Below are 25,434 nucleotides of genomic sequence, written 5' to 3' on the forward strand. Positions count from 1 at the left end.
AAAGAATAGGTTGGTGCTTTCTAAATACATGTTTATAATGATGTTCTGAGCATAATAAAGGCTTCTCCAAATGCAACTGAAGCTCAATAAGTCCCTGCCCTTTTTTATTTCCGGATGTCTGGAGTGTGCCGTCATTGTAGGATGATTTTACTTCTGATCTGCTTGACTTACCATTTCAACAAAGGGATGTACAATACAGAAGAATCTGATGCTATGGCAGTGACAATTCAGCCCATTATAGCTCATACTTCTAAATCAAAACTTTAAATTTTTGTTCAATGATCTGGTTTTATTTTCCTACAGCTGCAGCTCTAGTTTAAATAGGTTATTTACTAAAAAAAACGGATGACATGTTTTTCCTTATAGATTTTATATGCCATGATTATTGGAATAAGTGGAAGGGAAGTTTTCAAGTGTTCTGTCCATTGAGTTGCACACAGATGGGACCAAAACAACTGAAACTGCCTTCCATTGTGCCAATATCACTACCAGTTTGGTATGGAAATGGTTTCCCTTTAAGTTCTATGATCTATATTGACCACTTATATGGTCAGGAAGAAAATAGCAATAGTAAAAATTGAAACCTCTTTACATAGCAGATTCTGGCAGATTCTCTGCTTGTGGCAAACACTGCAAGATTGTATAATAAGTGGAGCATACTATAACAATGGTTGTGATGATAGAGATATGCCCAACACAGTTTGCTTTTATATTTTATGGTTTATTGTTTACAAAAAGCGCTTACATGACATGTAATTTACAGATAACATATATTAATCCTAGTGATGGCTTGGTATGAGATCAAAAACTGTATTATATGCTGGAACTCTTCGCTGTAGAAATCTTGTGCCAAAGTATTCTCTGTATTTTGCATAACACGAAAATAAAGAATTTATAATAAGTGGAGTATTTGTGTAAGTGCTGACAGGCAATTTTAGATGATTTGACCATTGCTGATTCCCATCTACACATTTCAACATCAAAACAAGCACTATTTCATAAGCTTAATAATATACAGGTATGGGACCTGTTATCCAAAATGCGTGGGACCTGGGGTTTTCCAGATATCAGATCTTTCCAAAATTTGGTTATTCAGTCTTAAGTCTACTAAAAAATAATTTAAACATTAATTAAACCCAATAGCCTATTTTTGCTTCCAATAAGCATTCATTATATCTTTGTTGGGTTATAGTACAAGGTCCTGTTTTATTATTACAGAGAAAAAGGAAACCATTTAAAAAAATCTGGAATATTTGGTGTCTATGGGAGAAGGCCTTTCTGTAATTCGGTGCTTTCTGGATAACTGATCCCATACCTGTACTAAAAAGAAACTTATTGCACACCTTTGGGACAGCAAATGCTTACTATGGTACTGTGAGAAGCAGGGGAGCGCTGAGAGCTAGGTAGGTTGTAGAGTTTTTTTCTCTAGTATTTAGGTTTGATGAAAAAATAAACATGAAATGCTATGCACCTCAAAATTATTTTTACATTTACTTTGACAGTTAAATTCGGCAGCCTTGGGAAAATGCACAAATGGCATTTTACTTGAGAGAAAATATTGAGTTACCTCTGTGAATTTTAAATGCCTCTAATTGACTTGCTTCATCCTGCTTTAGCATCTGTCATGGTAAAAAGAAAAAAGGATGGACATGAGATTCAAAATTCTAATATGCCACTTTAAAGCTGACACAAAGTGCTGAACAAAACCCATGTTTATCATATGGTTTTAGCCAATAAATATTTGAAGCAGAATCTTTGTATGGAAGTGAAAAGGATTGAGGGATCCAGCTTTTCTACTACCTTGGTACAGGCTCAATAAAGTTTCTGTAATACACATACACTGGTCCGTCAGCTAAAGAAAAGACGGTGCCACTTCTTGTATGCCCTGGATGGCGGTATGAACAAAAACATCACCTATAAAAGAGCAGTATGAAGGGCCAAACAAATTCATTTTAGGTAGAAAATAACTTAAAGGGATGCTGTCATGGGAAAACATGTTTTTTTCCAAAACACATCAGTTAATAGTGCTGTTCCAGAAGAATCTGCACTGAAATCCATTTCTCAAAAGAGCAAACAAATTTTATTTATATTCAATTTTGAAATCTGACATCTGGGGGTAGCTGGGAAACTGACAATATGTCTAGCCCCATGTCAGATTTCAAAATTTAATATAACAAAATCTGTTTGTTCTTTTGAAAAATTCAACTGGAGCAGCACTATTAACTGATGTGTTTTGAAAAAAACATGTTTTCCCATGACAGTATCCCTTTAAGTAAGGAATGAGTCTATCCACGTAACCAGTCCTTTAAAGGGGTAGTTCACCTTTAATTTAATGTTTAGTATGTTATAGAATGAGCAATTCTAAGCAACTTTTCAGTTGGTCTACAATATTTATTTTTTTTATAGTTTTTTAATTATTAGCTTTTTTCTTCTGATTCTTTCCAGCTTTCTAATGGGGGTCACGGCCGCCATCTGAAGAACAAATCCTCTTTCTATTCACGGCCTCCCCTATTCATATCCCAGACTCTTTTTCAAATCAATGCATGGTTGCAAGGGCAACCAGATTGCTGAAATTGCAAACTAGAGAGCTGCTGAATAAAAAGCTATAAAATCAGAAATAATAAAAAAATCAAAACTAATTGCAAATTGTCTCAGAATATCACTCTCCACATCATACTAAAAGTTAATGTAAAGGTGAGCAACTCCTTTAAAAAACAATTTCCTTTTCTGTTTCATAGGAGAATAAAACATGAAACATTTTCAGGGCTGCACGAAGGGAACTTTTACCAACAACATTTGATCATTGGAATTTCTTAACGGCACCTCTTCTGTGCTTTTCATTAGCCCTCCTTGCCCATAATATAACCCATATTTCTTAGTATATGGAAAAGCCATGTAACTATTTCTTATTAGTCTCTTGATGCTCATATATACTGGATGACAAGGTACAACCCTTATAGTATTCAACTTATAGTATTTCAACTGAACTGCTTCTAGCAAGACTTTTGAAGTATTAGATATCTCAGAAATACATCAATTATATTTACAGTATTTGAAGTGTGTGTGGGGGGGATCTTTGGATTCATGAGATTGCTTCTTGATCTGCTGAAATTATGGTAAACTGATGTAATTTTCTAAAAATCTGTAAAAAAACCTTCTCAAATGAAGAACTTAATGAAGAATTCACAACAATAAATCAACTACAGGTATGGGACCTGTTATCCAGAATGCTTGGGACCTGGGGTTTTCCAGGTAATATATCTTTCTGTAATTTGGATCTTCATACCTTAAGTCTAATAGAAAATCATATAAATATTAAATAAACCCAACAGGCTGGTTTTGCTTCCAATAAGGATTAATTATATATTAGTTTGGATCAAGTAAAAGCTATTTTATTATTACAGAGAAAAAGGAAATCATTTTTAAAATGTGGATTATTTGGATAAAATGGAGTCTATGGGAGATGGCCATTCCATAATTCGGAACTTTCCGGATAACGGGTTTCCAGATAGCGGATCCCATACCTGTATTGTATTTTTATTTTCTTCAAATTCAGCAAATGCCATTCTGAATTCTGATTAGGATTTTCAGTGTTTCATTTTTTTGTAAAATGGTTCCAGTATACTTTGACTTTAGGCAGCAAATCTTCTGTTATGAGGTACTGTATGTTGTCTGTAGTTGTTTTCATCTGGATGAACCTCATACAAGGGCTATGGCTCATGTGGTAGAATGTGGTCAATTGTACCACTGTATTTTTCAGCATGGTGTCAAAGCTCCCGAAATCACCTTTCTGGTATAATAGGTATTGGATCTGTTAACCAGATACCCAGTATCCAGAAAGCTCCAATTAGAGGAAGGCCATCTCTCGTAGACTCCTTTGTAATCAAATAAATCAAATTTTAAACAATGATTTATTTTTTCTCTGCAATAATACAACAGTACCTTATACTTGATCCCAACTAATACAGGTATGTGACCTGTTATCCGGAAACCCGTTATCCAGAAAGTTCCAAATTACAGAATGCCGGTCTCCCATAAACTCCATTATAATAAATTAATCCACTTTTTTAAAAAATGATAAAAATGATAAAACAGTGCCTTGTACATGGTCCAAACTAAGATAGAATTAATCCTTATTGGAAGAAAAAACAGCCTATTGAGGTTATTTAATGTTTACATGATTTTATAGTATACTTACGATATAAAGATCCAAATTACAGAAAGATCCGTTATACGGAAACCCCAGGTCCCAAGCATTCTGGATAACAGGTCCCATACCTGTATATAATTTTTGGAAACAAAACCAGCATATTGGGTTTCAGTAATGTGTTATACATTTTTTATTAGACTTATGATATGGAGATCCAAATAATAGAAGAACCCCATCTCTGGAAAATCACAGGGCCCGCACATTCTGGTCCCATTCCTGTATTACTATAATTTATTTGTTTAGACAAAAAAAATGCATTAAATGTGCTGTTTACATGTACACACAAATTCATTGAAATGCCTAGAGATTATCTGAATATTTACAAGCAGTTTATATGTTGCTAAATTAAACATGCTGGTAAAATCAAGCTTTAGTAAACACACAACAAACACAGTTTCCCATTTACGCTTTCCTGTACACTTCACTTCTCCTACTCTGGCAGGTCTCAGCTGTTGAAAATGTTAACTGGAGGTGTCAGCTGTAATGGTGTTGGTGTCTACACAGAGTCTTGGAATTACATGATGCAGCATCATTCAGAAGGCATCTACATTTGTTTGGCAGCAGGAAAAAAAGACTGTGTACATACAGTATCTTATTTGTGGCATGAGATTAAAATAAATTGAAAATGATTCGTAAGGTCTAGAGTAGTTGGGATTCAGTGCGTGGACGACCTTGCAATGCCTGCAGTATCTCTGGAATTACTCACCAATGGGGTATTTTACAGCAGGAAATGATTTTTGTGACAGGAGCCTAAGCTTATTCCAGCCCAATTGGTCTACTACATGAGATAGGTATGCTGCATGAGTAGGGGATACAAATATGCTAAGTGCATTTTTAGCTATAAGTCTTGTTTAAGTTATCCTATCAGTCCTTATCCTTCTTGGAGTGAATCTCCACGAAGACCTTTTATACAGTGAAGTTTCTTTGTACAACAGACAATACAGGTATGGGACCTGTTATCCAGAATGCTCGGGACCTGGAGTTTTCTGGATAACAGATCTTTCCATAATTTGGATCTTCATACCTTAAGTCTGATAGAAAATCATGTCAACATTAAATAAACCCAAGAGGCTGGTTTTGCTTCCAATAAAGATTAGTTCTATCTTAGTTGTATAGTTATATTTGGATAAAATGGAGTCTATGGGAGACGGCATTTCGTAATTTGGAGCTTTCTGGATAATGGGTTTCCGGATAACAGATCCCAAACCTGTTCTGATTTAAAATATGTATAGTTCCCTTTAAACCAAATCAACAAAGCTGGTTACCAGACTAAATCTGGCTATTAAAGGGGAAAAAAACCATCCTAAGTCCTAACGTGGCCATAGACGTAGAGATCGCCAAACAAGCGTATCTCTCCCTGATATGCCCACATTGAAGTGGGTGATATCGGGCTGATCCGATCGTGGGCCCTAGGGCCCAATAATCGGATCAGAATGGATCCAATACTTGCGGTCGGATCATGGACCGCATAGTCGCACAGTTGCGGCCGCAATCCATCGGGAATTTTTAACCGATCTGGCCAGATATCGATCGGGGAAGCCCGTCGGATGGCCCCACACACGGGCCAATAAGCTGGCGACGCCGTTGGCAGCTTTTATTGGGCTGTGTATGGTGGCCTTTAAGATGGCCATAGACTAAAATATAAAGTCATACGAATCGTTTTGTATGATTTTCGGACAGTGTGTCCACCATCCTAACATTTTTTGTGCCATAGCGATCGGTCATTTCATCTATCGGATAGGTTAGAAGATTTCTGTTGGCTAATGATAATATACCTGCCTGTATTGCCTGATGATATTAATGGATGACGGACATAACTTTTCATACGGTTGCTGTCTTTGAATTTCTCGTTATAGGGTTAGGGTTCGATTTACGTGAATGGTGAAGCAGATTGACACTTTACAGCAAATCGAAACCCTTATTGAATCAGTGATACTGAAGTTTTTTATTCAAGCAGGTTATGATGTCTCATTGATTAGAAAGGAGCTCCTGATTTTATTTGTCAAAAATCCCCTAGAGAAAGAGCGGATACATAGAAAAAAATTAAGGGGCAGATGTATTAAGGGTCGAATATCGAGGGTTAATTAACCCTCGATATTCGACTAGGAACTAAAATCCTTCGACTTCGAATATCGAAGTCGAAGGATTTAGCGCAAATGCTGCGATCGAACGATCGAAGGATTATTCCTTCGATCGAACGATTAAATCCTTCGAATCGAACGATTCGAAGGATTTTAATACAACGATCGAAGGAATATCCTTCGATCAAAAAAACTTAGGCAAGCCTATGGGGACCTTCCCCATAGGCTAACATTGACTTCGGTAGCTTTTAGCTGCCGAAGTAGGGGGTCGAAGTTTTTTTAAAGAGGCAGTACTTCGACTATCGAATGGTCGAATAGTCGAACGATTTTTAGTTCGAATTGTTCGATTCGTAGTCGTAGTCATAGTCGAAGGTCGAAGTAGCCCATTCGATGGTCGAAGTAGCCCAAAAAACACTTCGAAATTCGAAGTTTTTTTACTTCGAATCCTTCACTCGAGCTTCATGAATCGGCCCCTAAATCTGTGGAAATATTGTTTCTCAAGAATAAATAAAATGTGCATCTTGAACATTGCTAAATTGATTCAGGCAGTCTAAACAAACAGAACATTAAAAACCTGACCAAATGTGTGTAGTGGATATATATTGTTCGGATATTGTGCCTAGATGGATCTTGTAAGGCCTTGTAAGAGCAGGGGAAATATGTCAGTGACAGTAGTTTGCAGACAGCAAAGAAATTGGGTTGAACCAAAATGTGTGGTGAAATATATAAACAACAGTTATTGGATTTTTTGTTATCCACAGTCCCCCAGTTATACTAGACTAGTTAGTATGAATGGTTTCCCTTTTATTCTAAGGGTAAAATATGCATTACATTTGTTCTAGTAGAACAGTTTTCTGTAGAGGTATTGCAAAAATGTAAATAACAATGTCTGCAGATTCCTATTATTCATTTTCGTAGTAAGGTTTTTCATATAGGTTATGCTTGGTATAGAGGCACCTCCCTGTGGTTTTCACTTTCCTAGTCCTCTAAATACATCTGCAAATCATCAAATGTTACAGGATCTTAAATAATCTAGTAGTGGCAGTAAATCTCAACAGCAGGAGGCAAAGGCCATCACGGTCCATAAAAAAGCTAATTTCCATATGTATATGTGTCCAGATTTTGATGGTCAGGATACTGTTGTTTAGTATGCCACTTCATTTAATTCATGAAATGTAAAGTTTATACCAAATATAAATAAACAGAACAAAGGCATATGATAAAAGTTTCTACACTTTTACCTTGTTCTTATGAGTTCAGGCTATAGATTTGTATTAGTATTTTGATACACAGCATCCTTTCAACTATTGTAAGGCTTATTTTTTTGTAAAATGGCAGCTCTGTAAGCAGTGAGTTCTTGCTTCATATGGTATGCTTCTGTTGAATGAATTATTTTGTAAATGCCAAATGTGAATACTGGTTTTCTTTTTCAAGCCTCAGACGATTTGTGAAAAGATCCTTTATGGGAAGTTTAACAAAGAAATAGCTTTCTCTAACATATCCTACATAATGAACTGAGTGGTGTAAGTTCAGTTCTTGCACTATTATGAAGTCATATATTTAGTTGATGTTCTTTTATCTAATTTTTATTCTTCTATAATAGTTCTACATGTTTAGCGCCTTCCATAATTATTCTCTATAACAATCGATCACAATTCACTTACCCCAAGTGATTGTGATCAGTGACTCCTTATTTCAGACTTATTTAACAATCTAGGGCAAGTAATCAGGGTCGTATTTACCATATAGGCACTCAATGGTCCATACCTAAGGCAGCAGCTTGGGTGCCTATATGGCAAATGAAGGGGGTTTTTTATCAAAGGTTGAGTTTGTGAGGTTTCTACCTCAAATAAACTCACAACTCGAAAAATTCTAGTTTTTTTTTATCCCAAAATTTTTTAGTTTTTACTGAAACTACCCTCGAAAAACTAAAATTTTTGGGAAAAACACAACTCGACCTTCAATAAATAATCCCCTAAATGTTATGGAAAAAAATCTCAGTTACAGCCGAATATTTTCTGGGAGTGGTAAACAAGGAGATTTTGTAAATCTGGTCAAGTCAATTTATTCTTTGTGCAACTAGTGCATGTTCATTTTAGTCTAAAGATCTACCATTAACCATTCAGATTAAAATAAGTAGTAAAAAGAACAAATCACACAATGTTTTGGCCATTAATTGCCAGGCAACAATTGTACAAAACTTATGTCCGACAAATAGTAGTGATAGTCACCCATTGATATCATCAGATACATGCAGAGATCTTATCGGTAGCTGATATCTTTTAACCTGCCCCATAGCCTGAACAACCAATTGCCAGGGTACGATATAATGGCAGGACGAACCACACACTGACTGAAAATCGTACAAACTCTTGTTCCGCACAGCTTTGCCCAGCTCTGTGGCCAGCTTTAATTCTAAAACACAAAATAAATAAATATTGGATTACCTACATTGTATTACTTAGCAGGTTAAAGGGTAACATATTAGCAACCTAGTATAAATAATCACTACTGTTTCAAATTCCTTTTTATTCACTGTTGTTTGTCCTATATCTTTAAGCCTTTATGTCTATTTACCCTTGTTACAAAGACAAATACAAATTACATTGCACCTACATGTAATATGAACAATCCATTCTGTCAGTTCACTTGTCCGAGAGTCAGAGAATGTACAATGTTTACACTGAACTAAAAGAATAAAGCAAAAATCAGCTTTGTCAATGGAAACTGGGTATTTTTTAGCTTATAACAGCGGGGGTCATTTTTAAACACTGGGCAAATTTGCACCTGGGCAGTAACCCATGGCAACCAATCAGATAATTGCTTTTAGGGCGGGATGACACTTGGAGCGCTTTGTTTTCCTAAGCTGCCCGAAGTACGATGTGCTTCGAGTGCCATATTGTGGTTGGTGGAGTTTGTCCTAAATTAAAACCCTACACATCGGCTTGCCCCTGCTTCCTTATCTGTAAACCAGAGCAGCATCTGGGGAGAAGTTGCTTATTACACAGAGCTCGCTATCTCCCTAATTGCATGGTGTCCAAACCAATATTCTTTGCTGATCACTTCTATAGGTAAACTATAAGGATAAAGAAATATATGAGGCCTTAAGCTCAGACCATAAAATATCTGTTGAGCAGGCACTCAAATAAGGCAATCTTCCACCAGCAAGTAAATATTTTATTTATTAATGTCATGAATAAGCAGCCATGCATAAGGCTTCTTATTCATGACATAAATAAAGTCTTTATTCACCTGGTGGAAGATTGCACAGACATACATGTAATACTCTTGTACCATTTCGTTTGAGCCATGGGTGTGACATGTGTATCAAACCCTCCCTTTGGGACTGTCCATGGTGATATCTTCTTAGTGAAATCACAAAGCACTGTTTATCAAAGGGATTACCATACCATACCATACTTTAGGACTAAAGCTGAGAAACTTTCACACTTCAAATGATGTAGATTTATATTCATGTGGACCATGCTGTATGTTTCTGAATGTGAATATAACAAACGAATGATATTCCTCATTCTTTCTTCTCTTGTGTACATCAGACTTTCTGTTCATTATATTTCTATTGAAATTGTTTCTAGGTAACACAGTCCAAACATTATTTGGCTGCAGGATTCACATTGATCAAACTGCTGTCCTTTATAAATATGCATGAATGTGAGAGGTGTCATTGCAACAAATGCATGTAGTTGTCAAGGAATATAGCAATTGTCTGCACCCCTCATCTGGAAGAGAGCTTGAGAGAAATAAAAAAAATATGTGGGGCAGGTAGATAAAAAGCTTGTTTGTTTAAATAACATCCGAAAAGAAAATGTGTACAAATAGTATTTTTACATTTTTTAATTCTTCTTAATATTTGTCATGTTGGTTGAATTGTGGGCTATATAATACCAAAAATTATATTTGTCCTGTCTGTTGAATTGTGGGCTATATAAAGAAACATGTTTTATTGGCATATGTTTATATGTAGCATTAAGGGACACATTTACTTAAACTGGAATTAATCTCATTTTTTATGAATACAAATCTGACCAAACTCCCATCCACGATTTTAAATCATTTATCAACAATTTTTCTTGAAAAAGTCAGAGCGACAAAACCTCATGATAAAATTGAGTGTCAATACATATTGTATAATTGACAGGTTTGTCAATTTTTATCACGTTTCTGCTGCGAAAACTCATCCTTTTCAGATTATCGTCCGATTATCGTCCGAAAACTCAAAATTTTTCGGATTATCCAGCGCAGATCACAATGTCAAAAAAACAACTTCAGGGACATTTGCCATTGGCTTCTATATGACCTCGACAGGCTTGAGACTGCATATTTTAGAATTCGGATTTTAGCAGCTTTGTTGTATAATAAATCTCTAAAGATTCAAGTTTTTTTTCCTACGAAAAGTTTGAGTTTTCACCCAAAAAACATTGACCAGAAAAATTTGTAGTAAATAAGCCCCTAATTGTATGTATATTCCCATGTGATGCTACGAGTGATCCTGACACTGCAGTTTTTAGAACATGAATGTGATATGTGGTCTTTTGGGTGTATATTTATGATGTTTTTACCACCTGTGTAATATGGGAGGAGAGGTCCTGGCTGGGGTTAAATTTTAATCAGGAAGAAACTACAAAAATGCATGAAGTTCCCATAATCTGCAGGTGCTTTTCTTACCAAAAATGTGGTTTCAACTGTACATATTTACGCAGGTGTCTGTGACCATGTCATAGAATAAGCAAACTGTGTACCTGTGTTTACAAACAAGGCCCTTTCCTTAGCTTTGTATGTCCATCAGAAGTGATGTGGCCTATGTGCTGCTGACCAGATTTTTCTGGTAGTCTAATATCAAGCAATGAAGATTTTTTTTTTGTCCCGACAGACCAACTAACATTGGATGGAATCATGGGACAATATATTCAACTTCTCTAGAGGCACATATTTGGAACAATGGGCAAGCAGTAAGGCTGAAATCAGCAAAATCCCCCAGCCATTAAATTAGGGGGCACATTTACTAAGGGTCGAATATCGAGGGTTAATTAACCCTCGATATTCGACCATCAAAGTAAAATCCTTCGACTTCGAATATCGAAGTTGAATGATTTACGGCAAGTACTTCGATCGAACGATCGAAGGAAAAATCCATCGATCGAACGATTTGTTTGATCAAAAAAAAACTTAGGAAGCTTATGGGGAAGGTCCACATAGTCTAACATTGTAGCTCGGTAGGTTTAAAGATGCCAAAGTAGGTAGTCAAAGTTTTTTTTAAAGAGACAGTAGTCGAATAGTCGAACGATTTTTAGTTTGAATCAAAGTCGAAGTCGTAGGTCGAAGTAGCCTATTCGATGGTCGAAGTTTTTTTACTTTGAATCCTTCACTCGAGCTTAGTAAATGTGCCCCTAGGTGTATGCATGGCCAGAGAGCACATATTTAAAGGGGACTTTTGGACACAAACATTATGTTTTTACCTATAATGCAACTTTAATAATCATCTATGTTTCACTGGCTCCTTATAATAAACAATACAGCTGAATAATTGACAGTGTTCACAATTCAGAACAGGCATAGTAATGTACATTGTGACCTCTGACTTGTGTGGGAGACATTCCATTAACGCCATGGTAGCTGCTAGGGTTGGCAGTTGATAGACTGTTAACTTTTACACTATGCTAGTTATCAATGATGTTTGTGTTATTGATAATAACATACACTGGTTCTGAAAGGACTTACATTACTGTCTAGAGTAGATGATTGTTTTTATTATGTACTCTATTATGAACTATATTTTTTACATGGTTTTTGGATTCTGGACTGCACTCCACACGGCAATCATCATATAATTAAAATGCCTTTCAGGTCCACAATGACCCCTTTTCAAGCTTGAAAAACTGACTATCGACTAACTTCTAGCAACAATATAGTTTTATATGATACAGACTCACATGTTAGTGAGACGTTGAATGGAAATTTGCATGATAATTATTTTAATGTAGCCCAGCAAATATGTATAAAGGGTAATAGTCCGACTGCATGGAAAACATTTCCAAGTTAATATCACGTACAGTGTTTAGTTGGTGCAAGTTTCTTGCACAGAGTGTTGGGGGCAAAATGCAGAGAGTTCTTCCAGATCACTTCCCATTATAGCTTATGGAAACTTTCCCTGTCAGCGGGATGACATAGTAAGTTGCCTGTCTTTTGCCAATAGAACACGTGAAATACAAATAACTGTAAAAATCAGCAACATCTTTTGTTTTTGTGCCGAACTTAAATCCATGGGCCCAAAACTCTTCTTACTTCTATATGAAACAGTAATTTCAGAAAAAATTCAGAAATATATGTTTTGCCACAATAACTTTAAGGTAGTTAAAAGTTTGTACTCCCATTGTACATAACTAAAGTAATTATATAACTTCAATATGTCAGTTTGGCCGTTATCTTTGCATTGCCATTTTCCTTTGCCCAATTGCAGACTGCATTTCATGGAAAAGCACTATAACGCCAACACGGAGAACTGCTAGTTTCTTAAAACTGCTAGTTTCTTAAAAAGCTATTGCATTTTAGCTGTCCATGGCACAAAATAGCTTGCAGCCCAGACAGGTAAGAAGAGGTATTGCAGTCAAAATATTATCATTGGCTTTCAGCTTCAGTGTCACTCCTCTTAATCTCATTGAGAATCTCGTTAATCTCTCATTAATCTCAAGAATAGATAAGTGAAGCCTTTCCTCTCTCCCATGGTTCATTGTCATCTAGGTTACGTTAATGGTACAGGTATGGGACCTGTTATCCAGAATGCTTGGGACCTGGGGTTTTCTGGATAACGGATCTTTCTGTAATTTGGACCATAATACATTAAGTTTACCAGAAAATAATTTAAACATTAAATAAACCCAATAGGCTGTTTTTAATTATTTAATAAGGAATAATTAAATCTTAGTTGGGAGTTAGTACAAGCTACTGTTCTATTATTACAGAGAAAAAGGAAATCATTTTTAAAAATTTGTATTATTTGGATAAAATTGAGTCTAGGGAAAACGACCTTTCCGTAATTCAGAGCTTTCTGGATAACAGGTTTCCGGATAACGGATCCCATACCTGTACTAAGTACAATGTTCTTTCCATATGTGTGCACATTTTTGCATTTTTGTGAACACATCAATTTTGTTCAGTAGTAGTATAATGTGCAATTCTTTCTATAGAAAACAAACCAAAAGGCTTCATGGGCAAAACACCTGTTTTTGACTGTAATGCCTTATTCTGCCATCAGCTTCATGATATTGCAATAAGTCTATTTGAAATTCCCAAACTCTTGAATATTGTGCCCACAGAACCAATAACTGAGAGACAATTCCCCAGTACAATTTGTTTTTTAGAGAAGCAGCATAACAGCCTAGGGAAAAGGCAAGTGTTTGTTCTTAGTGGGCTACATAGTGATTTTAGGTTTCCTTCTCCTTTAAAAACATGTCAACGTTTAGGTCCCATTATAAGGCTTTTTCTTTTAAAAGTTTTCCACTAACCACTTCTGGCATGCATGTGTCTGTGACCTGTAAAGTTCTTGCTGCATATTTATTTGTAGGAAATTTTACTGCTGTTTATATAAATGCTTATCCCCTTTGCTAAAATATTATGTCTGGCTTCTGAAGAATGCTGGCAGTCTACTAACCTCATTGTAGTTTTGCCAAATTCTGCACTGCGCTATTCATAGGGGGTAATATAATGAAAGTTACAATGTTGCTTCTGGTCTGGTAATCCGTAAACCATCATCAGATTATTTAATGGACAGCTGTTTGAACACAAACATCTGATCGGTTGCTATGGGTTACTAGACCTATGAAAATATGCCACTTTTTAAAGTAGTAACCATATTGTTTCCATAGGTTTGTTTGTGCTATGTTCCGCATTTTAAAATTCATCTCCTCTTGGGGGCTGCCCCCTTTGTTCAACCAAAGTGAATTCTGTAAAATAAAATTGTGGGGGACTTGAACATGGTTTATGGAGTAAAGAGTTACTAGATGCGTTTATAAGATGCATTGGTCACATGCCCACCCCCAACCAGTTGCACAATTCTCACATTAACGATTTAAAGTGGAGCAGAAAACACATTACTATGCAACCCAGTGATGTGCGGGTTGAGAAAAACTCGACCCGCACCCTCCGACCTGCACCGCCCGCACCTGGCTTTCCCATTCCATTTATAGACCTGCGCCAACCTGCCCCACCAATGATGTCACAAAAGGGGCTGGGCAGACGCAAGCCTATAAAACAGGAAGTTGGAAGCCGGCTGATAACTTGTGGGTTTAAATTATGTGATTGCGATGGGGCTGCCTATGTGTCTCATGAATACATGGCACAAACAGGCAGTACTGTATTCATGGGGGTGGCCGCAGGTCTCTGTGCTCCGTTTTGGAGTTCAGAGACCTGCAGTAATTCATTTACCATTCAGGGCAGGGTGAAAAGTGCACAAAAATTACAGATTGCACCTTGCTTTGCATGTAAATGACCCTTTAGAATGTCTCATGTTAGATTGCACCCTGCTTTGCATGTAAATGATTCCTTAGAAGAACATCTCCATATTAGAGGAATCTTTGCATTTGTGCATATCTCCCTGCCTACACTGTTGAAAATAATAGCCCTAAAATGTTTGTCAATAATTTTTCTTCAGAATGTAACCTAATATGCAAAATGTACAAAAAGTATTAAGGGGATTCAGCTGTCAGTGAATAGAGTGTGCCGTTCTAATTGGCTCTTATTTAAATATTTTGACACAACTAACTCATATGCTGTATTGTTCCATCTCCTTAATATTGCATTAAGCATTATTGATTAAAGAAAAAAGAGCTGAAGGTTACAAGAGCTTTGATGCTTGCTCATCCAGATTACTTTTCTTAGCTTTTACGGGAACTCAAATCAATATTAAAGGAACTGACAAATCCATACACTTTTTTTTTCTAAAGAGAGCTTACTGTTCTGCTTTAAATTCCATACTAACAGAGAAGAGAATCTTTATTTTCATTCTTTCATATGTTAATTAGGCAGACATAACAGAAAACCTTGAGCGAAACCTTAGCCCACTGTGCCAAAATATAGGTTTTGATGCATTCCAGAAGCCATTGGAGCCTATTTATTAAGGGGCAAAAGAGAGCTCCCCAAGGTTCACCAGAAAGAAATGTCACAGATCTCTGCTAGGATTATTAGGCATGTGTTTATAAAAGAGTAAACTCTCACTTTGATCCCTTGGTAACTATTGCTCTGAAAATTCTATACAATTGAATAGAGAGCTGTGAAATTTCCCTCTGGCAAACTGTGGTAATGTCTTATTCTCATCCTTTGATGAATTTGCCCCTTGGAATCTGAAACATGCAGGAAAAATAAGTTCCTGACTAACTGGATATTTTCCAGTTGCTTAAGGGAGAAATTAAGGAAATAGTTCTGCACAATATATGATTCTGAGCCTTATTTATGATTGGTTAAAATTAGAAAATGGCAAATTTTCCCAATTTTGATGAATTTTCTCTGCTTTGCATATATGGACCAGTAAGTCCAATTTCAGTAAAAAAAATCCTGACTCCATGAAAATAATTTTTTGGGTGAATTTCAGATTGTTTTCTCTTTTGACCATTTTGTCAATGTATTCTAGAATTTTGAACTTTTTTTTTTTACTTAACGTTATTGGCTATTGACCCAAATACATGTAAAATGTTTTTAATGGCTGTCCAAATTGTGAATACCTAAGCATTCTAGTACTGGAGAAAAATATTGTTTAGTATTGGAAGCTGATGTGTTTGCTTTGGAAAAGGGGGGTGAAAATCAGTTTACCAGCTTCCTCAAAAATATGTTTAAGACATTGAGATTGTATAAAGTGATGGAGTACCACTGACATTATACTATTCCGATTTCTAATTCTAATTTCAATTAGTATATTAAATGATGTTTAACATTCCAACAGTAATTTTAAAATTTTGAATTTTAGATAAGCAGTTCTATTTTGCAAAGCCATTTTCAAAATATATTCCAGTTTATCTTTTTTTTTTTTTTTTACAAATTTATAGCTTAGACTGGGGTGGCCAATTTGGTTGTCTTGAGCACCCGGTCAGCTTGGCCCAGGCCTGTATGAGACACAGGGAATGAACTATCATTACTATTGTTGTTGGTTACTCTTTGGTTTATGTCATATAAGGTGGAGAAATGCCCAAAACTGCACTGTGCCATATACAATTATTTTTAATGAAAACCACTGGTACAGCCAGCAGTATCCTTAGATTTTAAAGAGGCAGTTTGCTGTCCCATTCCCAGGAAGACGTCTTCCTTTGTTTGTGCCTGTAGGCAAAAGAACAAATGTGGACTGAAAAGGGGCATTATCTGGTAAGATTTTCACTTTAGGCAGATTTTCAGTCCTCAACATTAGCTAACTGTATAAATAAATATGGGATGTGTGGCCACCATATAACAGTACACCTTCTGATGTATCTAATTTGCATTTAACGTTTAAATGGAATCAAAAATATAGTCAAACTGTTTTGCTGAAAGAGGGAGCCGTGCCCTTACTGAAATGCAGTACTGAAGTAGTATCTAGTGGTTATGTAGTGGTCAGAAGAATTTTAGGAATTTAGAATTATGAAGTGGTTGAATAAGTTAAACAGTATTGCAATTGCTCCAAGACCATTTGGAGGTTGTTCACCGGCAGGGTCATGTTCATGTTGCATAGTGCAGATGCCTGCAACTGCCAATGACTTCTCCAAGGGAAAGGTAATGGGAACATTTATTGCTGGGCTTCCCTTGCAACATGTGATAAGGTTAGCAAAGGACACTTTAAAAGGGTCGTTCATCTTCCAACACTTTTTTCAGTTGCGTTGTTTTCAGATAGTTCACCAGAAAAAAATACTTTTTCCCAATGACTTTCAATGACCATTTTTCTAATATTGAAGTGTAAAGTTAAAATGTTCACCTTCTATAACAGCTCTGGCAGGGGGGGGGGGTCGCTGACCCTGTAAACTGTTATAAATTGATACATTTACTTGATACATTTTCTTATCTTTGTCCCTGCTGAGCAGAATCCTTGGGTTTCATTACAAGCAGCTGTTACAGTTGATACAATAGTTGCTAATATTGTAGAGATGCTGCTGAGAATTGTAACAGTTTAGAGCAGGGATCCCCAACCTTTTGAACCCGTGAGCAACATTCAGAAGTAAAAGGAGCTGGGGAGCAACGCTAGCATGAAAAATGTTCTTGGGGTGCCAAATAAGGGCTGTTATTGGCCATTTGGTAACCCCTATGTGGATTGTCAACCTACATTGGGCTCTGTTTTGCAGTGCACCTGGATTTTATGAAACCAAAGCTTGCCTCCAAGCCTGGAATTTAAAAATAATCATCTGCTTTGAGGCCACTGGGAGCAACATCCAAGGGGTTGAAAAGCAACATGTTGCTCACGAGCTTCTGGTTGGGGACCACTGGTTTAGAGTCTGCACCTGAATTACTGAGCTGCCAGATTGAAACACCAGAGACATGAACATTTAACTTTAAACGTAGATTAAATATATAAAGTAACTGACTTAATTTCTTGGGAACAATCTGAAAACAATTGAACTGAAAAGAGTGTTTGGAAGGTGAACAACCCCTTTAACATTCATGTGTTTATCAACTGAATAATGTTATAATATTATGTTATACCATGCCCCACACACTATTAGCTGTGTGGGATTGTTCTCTATTGTCCTCACAGCTATGATGTCACATTCCAGAATGCCACGAAGCAACTGATTGACAGCACCAGAATCAGTCTTCTCTCACCATATGTGATGCAACAGCTGGGCAAAAATAATGAGACCCCCGCAGACACACCTATCAACTTGCTGACCTGAGAAGGCTGCCTTTTCTTTATTGCTGACTTTTCTACTGAGATAGCAGTAAGCATAGATGGCCAGGCATAGATAGTAGAGAGATGTTTAGTGCTATTAATAGACTATGGCTGTAAAAGCAAGGGAAAGCTTGGGATAACATGGCTAACATGCTTGAATGGCAGCATAAAATCCATCAGTATTTCGTTATAGAAACCATTGTTATTTAAATGAATAATTAACCCCAGAGTGACCCCTAAGATTGTTTTCTTTTAGCACATCCCATTGCTAATGAGAGTAATTACTGGGGACCATTTCTTAGCCAAGGATATGGGGCTTGGTCAGTTACTTAGCACACAGGGCTTTGTCTATGTTCAAGTTATTATTTAGAGAACTGATTAGCTGTGTTTTATAAATGTAGTTGTAATTGAATTATATTAGTATCCGTTTTGGTTAAAATCTGGCTTCCATCACTATTCATTTACTGGCAAGAGAACAAGGAATATGAACATCCATTGTTAAACAAGATACGCCTAGATAGTAACATTGCAACGCACAAACAAGAACCACTTGTTAAATCTAAATAAACGGTTATTGTGCAGCTACAAGTATACTTGAGTCCATTTGCATGAATCTGGTTTATTTGCTGTATACACTATACTATAGCTTGTTTTGTAATATCAACTTTTAGTCAACCTTTTCCCTATCATAACATCACTCGCAGCCACGTGGGCATCTGTCTGCTCATCTGTGCCTTTATTGATTGCTTTATTCTTGTGTAGTACAGAGTAGACACATTTTATTATATAGAGGTTTGGCAATACTATTTTAAATGATGAAATGGTTTAGTACCTTGAGTAAGTATTTAAAGGGGTGGTTCACCTTTACGTCAACTTTTAGTAAGTTTTAGAATGGCTAATTCTAAACAACTTTTCTAATGGCTTTCCTTTTTTTTATCAATTATTTGCCTTCTTCTACTTCTGACTCATATCCAGCTTTCAAGTTGGGGTCACTGACCTCATCTAAAAAAACAAATGCCCCCTAAGGCTACAAATTTATTGTTATTGCTATTTTTTATGAATCATCTTTCTATTCATGCCCAGTGTCGGACTGGCCCACCTGGATACCTGGAAAACTCCCGGTGGGCCAAGGTGTTAGTGAGCCCTATTACTTCTAACCATTTGGCCTATTTCATGGTCATTCCCTATTTCTTAGGGTTTAATAATGAAAGAATAGAGTACAGTATGTAGAGATAAAGACTAGGAGAATAAAGAGGTTGAGTGAGGAGAGGAGGAATAAAGAGTTTGGAAAGTGGTCCCACGGTTTAAGGTTTTCAGGTGGGCCCCTGGCATCCCAGTCCAAGACTGTTCATGCCCTCTCCTTTTCATATTCCAGTCTCTTATTCAAATCAATGCATGGTTACTAGGGTATTTTGGACCCTAGCAACCTGATTACTAACTGGAGAGCTGCTTAATAAAAAGCTAAGTAACTCAAAAACCACAAATAATACAAAATGAAAAGCAATTGCAAAGTGTCTCAGAATATCACTCTCTAAATCATACTAAAAGTTAACCACCCCTATCAAACCAATTGTTAAACTCATTTGATGCTGTGAATGTTCTTAATATTGTATTGCTGTCATAATACAGGTATGAGACTGCTCGGGACCTGGGGTTTTCCATATAATGGATCTTTCTGTAATTTGGATCTTCATATCTTAAGTCTACTAGAAAATGATGTAAACATTTAATAAACCCAATAGGCTGGTTGTGCCTTCAATATGATGTATGATGTAGACATTGATATTCGCAATTTGCAATTGGTCTTGATTTTTTATTTTTATGGTTTTTCAGTTATTTACCTGGTTTCAGCTGTTTGACATTTCAGCAGCTATCTAGTTGCTAGGGTCTTATTTACCCTAGCAACCAGGTTGGGTAGCACGAGAGACATAAATATGAATAGGAGAGCCTTGAATATCAAGACAAGTAATACAAGGTTACAATAACAATATATTTTAGCCTTATGGAGCAATAATTTTTGACTTTTCCTGGAAAACCTGGAAAAAGGCAGAAGAGTATGGCAAATAATTCGAAAACTATACAAAATAAATAATGAAAACCAATTGCAAAGTTGCAAGGAATAAGGCTTTCTGAAACACTAACCATATGTTGACCCACCCATTTAATGAGTGTGCTTTGAAATTTTTCATCAATTAGTCTGTTATTTTTTACCTGAAAATTTGAGTTTTTGAGGGTATTTTTTCAGTCAAAACTCAAATTTTCTGGTTAAAAAATAAAACTCAATTTTTTCTTGGTTTTTTTTTTTTTTTTTTTTTTTAAAAATCTAATTTTTCGAGCTGTATTAAACCTAAAACCTAGAAATATCTTTAATCTGAAAATACTCCAGCTAAAACCTGTTGAAGTCATGTAGAAGTCAATGGCAGAGGTCCTTTCAACCATTTGAAGATGTTTGTAGCCTTCTATATGTTCAGGGGTTTTTTTCAGTGGGTTTCAATCGAACGATTCGAAACTTGATTGAAATAAGTTTTTGGGTTTTCACCCTGAATTCACTGATTTGAGTTTCTTCTTAAATCAGAAACCATTCGAGTTGTGAGATCATTCGAGGAATAAAAACCTCACAAACTTCTAAAACTGGACCTCTGATAAATAAACACCTAAATATGACCAGGTTGAATTAACAGTGATCTTTAGTGTATCCTTTCCTATCAAGGCTAGGGCCAGACGATCCTTAGACCTTTCTTAAGCAGCCTCTTTTTGTGGTATAATGAACTTAGATAATCAGGGCATAATGTATAAAATATGCTGCATGGACTAAAGGTAGATGTGACATTGCATCGTCTGGCAGACGATCTTGCTGCACCCTTAGCCTTTGAATTGGGGGCGGGTTTCAGAGTGAAATGCAAAATGTTACATTTCGGCCCAAAATTTGCCACATCTGCCTGCACCCGATCGGAAATTATGTTTCCGGGTGAAGGCAGACCAGGAGCGGAACCCCAACAGGGCAGTGGACTCTCCGTCTGTGGTTCTCAATCGTCTGGCCCTGGCGTATATCTGTTTAACCTCTGACACCAAGCAGGATAAGCCCCTGCGAATGTAGGATAATCCTCTTAACACTCCACTTTATTTTCACTTGAAGACTTTATCAGTCACTGCATATCTCATGGAACTTGCCAAGGGTCATTAGCTATATTCTTCACAACTTAACTTGTCTTAAGCAATTAGCCTGTTAATGCCTGAAATCTAGATACTTAGATATATATTAGAGAGCTTAAACCCATTTAAAACAACATCTACCTTTTAGCAGTACATTATCTACAGTATATTATGCTCTGTTGTTATCTAAGTTCATTATACCACAAACAGAGGTTGCCTAAGAAAGGTCTAATTGGGACCCCAAAGTAAGTCTTAAAGTAACATTTCAGTGTAAAAATAAAAACGGGATAAATAGATAGGCTGTGTAAAATAAAAAATGTTTCTAATATCGTTAGGTATCCAAAAATGTAATGTATAAAGACTGGAGTGAGCAGATGTCTTACATAATAGCCAGAACACTACTTCCTGCTTTACATCTCTCTAGTCTAACTCTTAGTTAGTCAGTGACTTTAAGGGTAGCCACATGGGACAACATAACCATTCAGTGAGTTTGCTTTTGCATGCAGGTCAAATTGAAAAACAAATGTTTATGTCCCATATGTCTCCCCCTTAAGTCATTTATTGGTTACTGACTGGTAACCAATAAGAGAGATGCAAGGCAGGAAATTGTATTCTGGCTGTTATGTTAGAGATCCAGTCACTCCAGCCTTTATAGATTACATTTTTGGCTATATTGAAATCATTTTCTATTTATCTATTATACATTATCTATTATCTATGCCTATCTATTTACCCAGTTTTTATTTTGTACACTGTACAATTCCTTAAGACCCTTGTAAAAAAACATATTGCAGAACTGAATGGGCACAGAGAATGATTTTTTTTTAGGTATCATGCAGACAAGGTCTTTCCTTTATTCAAAGGAAAAATATCCAATATGTCAGTGTTCAGCTGTAGCTGAATTATTATAACTCTCATACAGATGATTTGGAGGATAGCGTTCATGACAGCTGGACACAGGTTACATTTTGGGACAAAAAAGTCCTAGTATCTCTGGAAGCAAATTTATCCTTCAGCAGGAAAATAGATTAGTACTGCATGGTTGATGCCAAGTGCAAGTTGTTTTTCCTGGCTTTAAAGGTGTTGCTGGCTCCCAGACCGACTGTTCAGTCTCAGGCATGAGCAATAAACCTGTAACAATCATACTTTACAGTGGCTCTGCATAATATAGCACACAATAATGCTTCTGTTGGTTGGTTTGCAAGGGCACACTCACGCATACACAAAATATATAGGATCAAAATATTACTGGCCTAAGAGGCTGCATAATGATGGAGGCCAGTTAAAGTGTTACTGACACTAAAAAACTACTTTTTAAAATATGAATGTTAAAATACCTATAGGTCATGTTGATCATTTTTTGCTGAGAGGTTTGTTTTTGTAAGTAAATGTTAGTTAAAGTTTCTAAGCCTGACTGTTTTGCCAACCTGACTGTCCCATCTTAGCCTAAAGTTTCTAATGCTATCAGGTTCCTGCTGCACAAATATGGCAGCCCCTCATACAGGAACATGGGGCATCAGGCAGGTAATGTAAAAGCATTGTGCAAATACTTTATGGCAAAGTTAGAAGTTGCTTTCAAAGCCAATATTATGATAGATGTAAAAAAGTTCAATTTCTGGTGTCGGTATCCCTTTTTAAGGGGTTGTTCATCTTTAAATTAATGTTCAGTATGATGTAGAGAGTGATCTTTTGAGACAATTTACGATTGGTTTTAATTTTTTGTTATTTGTGGTTTGAGTTTTTTGCAATTTCAACAAACTGGTTGCTAGGGCCCAAATTGTCCTACCAACTAGACATTGATTTGAATGAGAGACTGGAGTACGGAAAGAAGAGGGCCTGAATCGAAAGATGAGTAATAAAAAGTAACAATAACAATACATTCCTAGCCTTACAGAGCATTTGTTTTTAGATGGGGTCAGTGACCCCTATTTGAAAGCTGAACAGAGTCAGAAGAAGAAGGCAAATCATTTAAAAACTATAAAAAATAAATAATGACAACCAAATGAAAAGTTGCGTAGAATTGTAAATTCTATAACATACATTTACCTTCCAAACACTTTTTTCAATTCAGTTGTTTTTAGATTGTTTCCCAGAAATAGTCATTATTTCTGGTGATCTATCTGAAAACAACTAGTTGTTTGAAGGTGAACCACCCCTTTAAATGAGAAATAAAGGTTAAAACTAAGCTTTATCAGAAAGGTCTATATAAATACACAAGTAAACCCTCAAAGTAATGATGTTCTGAGTCCTCTGTCAAAAGAAACACAGCATTTATTTCCTTCTATTATGTACACATGGGCTTCTGTATCAGACTTCCTACATTCATCTTAAATCTCCAGGGCACAGGCTTGAGCATGCTCAGTTTTCTCCTCTCTCCCTCCTCCCCTCAGACTCAGGCAGGAAGTGATATGTCCGCAAGCTAATACGGAAGCTGCTATCCTAAACAAACAAAGAAAATTCTAGAGCTGTTTACTCAGGTATGGTAACGCAATCTGCAGAATAAATATAGCATTCTAGCTTGCACTTTTGTGGCTAATCTGTTGGCAATAAACTGACTGTAGTTTTCCTTTTATGCAATATTTGTTGTCAATGCCAGGAACTCATTACAAATTGCCAGTGTTGGAGCTGTTCTTACAAACAGATTTTTTATATTAGTAATGGTTTCACTAGGACACTGTAACCAGTTTAGAAAATACTTTACAGAAGCTTTAAAAAAGTATGTCTTAAGCAATCAAGAGCAATCTAAAATAGCTACATTTTAAGAAACAACTTACTGTATGGCACATGTGGTTAAAAAAACCAAAAAGGACAAGGTGTCCAAAGCTAACCAAATTAAGGACTTGCACAGATGAGCATGTGTTTGTACTTTGCTGGAATGGCTCTGGATCTGTACTCTAAATTGCACCCTTAGTTTACACCATTGTAAATGTTTCATATAAGATGCACAAAAATCAGTAAAATTGTAGCTATATGTGTCTGGCTAATGTTGAGCATGCATTAAACTGCATCTTCAATGGGTTTGGTTGCATTTTTAAAAAAGCAGAGCTTAAGTCTACCAAGTCTACCTAAATCATGCAAACCCATTAGGTTGGTTTTGCTTCCAAGTAGGATTATTATATCTTAGTTTGGCTCAAGTACAAGGTCCTGTTTTATTATTACAGAGAAAAAGGAAATCATTTATAAAAACTTGTATTATTTGAATAAAATTGAGTCTATGAGAGATGGCTTTTCTGTAATTTGGAACTCTCTGGATAATGGATCCCATACCTGTATAATTCAAAGCAAAAAAGAGGAAATCTGAAGCAAAGTATACCTGCCACAGATCCATAAAAAGCAGCACATACTGTATCTCATAATGCCTTAATGTAAACAGAGAGATCTATTAAATCCATACTGCATGGAGGAGTACCGCAAGCTAGTCAAAAAAAATAGCTGCATGGGGGAATTTATTTCCAAAGGTGTGCTTAAATAATCAAAAGAAAACCTAAAAATCCAATTACAGATGTAATTAGTGCAGAGGTTAATAACAGCTGTACTCTAAGATTATAAAAATGTGTATTTTTTTCCAATCAATGTACGCTAAAAAGAGGGAGAGCCAACATATTGCACTAGGTACTTTAAGATCCATTATCTGGAACATCCCAGGTCCCAAACATTCTGGATAACAGGTCACATACCTGAATTGCTAAAGTTTTTTAGAGTCCTGTCTTGGTACAGTCAATATAAGCCATGATTCCCTGGCATGACAGTGTTGGCATTGTGTTTTCAAACTGAGCTAAGAGTAACTGCTACAAACCATTGCCAAGGTCATTCCTTACACTTAAATAGCTCTGGATTCCTTTCATAGACAACTATTTTCCTGCCAGCTTTGGGATATTATGTATATTGTTTAACAAAGTATGCCAAGGCAAAATTCATTTGTCCTCTGTGTACTTTAGGAATAATGTATGTTCTGTTGGTATGGAACATTGTCATTTTCTCTAATACAATCATATATTATAAAGTACAGACACTTTATCATCAGTATTCCATTAATTCTGGCTTTATTATATAAATACATGAACACTATCATACTAGATTTTCCTGTTCATCTATTGGTATTTTTGTAAACAAAAATAAAGAAACATCGC

The 25,434-nt window shown here is 36.2% G+C and overlaps 1 protein-coding gene across 14 annotated transcripts in view; it reads left to right on the forward strand.

Annotated features, from left to right (window-relative positions):
- Positions 1-25,434, forward strand: part of dst.L (dystonin L homeolog) — a 296,950-nt gene that overhangs the window by 53,431 nt on the left and 218,085 nt on the right. The window lies entirely within an intron of this gene.

Source organism: Xenopus laevis, chromosome 5L (assembly GCF_017654675.1).
Source record: "Xenopus laevis strain J_2021 chromosome 5L, Xenopus_laevis_v10.1, whole genome shotgun sequence".
NCBI classification, from domain to species: Eukaryota; Metazoa; Chordata; class Amphibia; order Anura; family Pipidae; genus Xenopus; species Xenopus laevis.